Here is a 1,595-nt window from a genome sequence, read left to right on the forward strand (position 1 = left end):
TATCTGTGGTCGTAGTTGCTTCATCATTTTTCTTCCCCCATGCCCCAACAAGTGATGGGAATCCTATTACCCATCAGATCATAAAGAATATAGATAGAATTCCTGTTCCGAGAAGGAAAACAGATTCAGAAAGTCTGGCATAGTGGGGGATCTCAAGAGACTATACTTATTATTTGATGAGTTGCAAGGTTGAATGTAAGAATCTTAGGTGACCGGAGAAAAGACTATATACAATGTAGAAGCCTGTAACCGTCAATGAATGATAGACCAACGATCTACTTAGCTTAGGGCTTGGTGTTAGGCGGGAGCAGAGCCGACTGAGATAATAAACGTATAAAATATGCGCGTTATTACTTACAAGAGCTGTGAAAAAATCAATGGTTTTGTTGCAAATGATGGTGGGGTTCTATATATATATATATACACGATATAGTGTAAGATATGCGTGTTAGTACTTGCTAGAGCTGAAAAAAGTCAATAATTTTGTTTTAGATGATAGTAGGTTTCATGAGTAAATTATACATGGGGATGTGTAATTTGGGGGAAGGGAGACTTGAGGGCCTGGACTTTTAACTTGATACTATTCTTTCGGACACTTGAGGTCCAAATTCGTTAAAACCAACATTAAGATAAGAATAAAATTATAAAATGCTAATGTTTAGATTCTCTTTTTCATTCTTTTACTTTTGGGTACTTTTGTACCCACCTGGTGGGCATCTGTCTCTACTTGCCCCGATGGGGAGGTCTTTTTCCCTGAAAAAAAAGGATTTTGGAGCGGGATGAGTTATCGGATTTCAGAATCCATATGGGTATATACGGCTATGGGTAGGATATTAGTATTAGGCTAAACCCAACCCTCCCCAATGTTTTAAAATCGAACTCAGAATTGGAACCTCTTTGACCATTGGTTTTTGGGTCAATGTTTTGACCATATGGTCCAAATGGATGGCCTGTCACAATTTAGAAAAATAAAAAAATTGAAACAAAAAAGTGCAAAAACGTTTCATCAGGTTGAAGGGGTTGGTGGTTCGGTTGCTCCTTGCTCGGGTTAATGGGTTATTGATGAAGTCAATATTTTTTGGCATAAGACCGGGTTTGGGGTGAAACCGAATTTGTTGCCTGGATGATTTTTGGGCTGAACGGTCTAGTCATTCGGTCAACAACAGTTTGAAAACCATGCCCTTCCCGACTTATATATTGTTGGAAGGCATATGAATTTGTATACTAGGTGTTGAATGTAATAATATTTTGATTTTTTTTTGTAAAGAATAATTGATAATTTTTGTGTTTTTTAAATGTTACTTGACATAAAACAGGAAATAATAGGAAATTATATAAAGAGAGGGTAGGGTTGAGGTGGTTTTGCATTTTCATTTGTTGGATTATGAAAATCCAACCCTATTATGGGTTTTGGGGAGGGTGTGGGTTGGGAGGTCTAGGGGGTGGGTAGGGTCTAGAATTATAAAACCCTCCTTAAATTCACCCAATTGCATCCCTAAACACTGGCGGCATAAAAATTTTGGTGCTTGGTACATTTGTATGGATACAAATACCAACATGTAAGTATTGCTTAGTATTCATCCATGCTGTCGTTT

This window comes from Nelumbo lutea, chromosome 1 (genome assembly GCF_056320005.1).
Source record: "Nelumbo lutea isolate HS-2025 chromosome 1, American lotus-T2T, whole genome shotgun sequence".
NCBI classification, from domain to species: Eukaryota; Viridiplantae; Streptophyta; class Magnoliopsida; order Proteales; family Nelumbonaceae; genus Nelumbo; species Nelumbo lutea.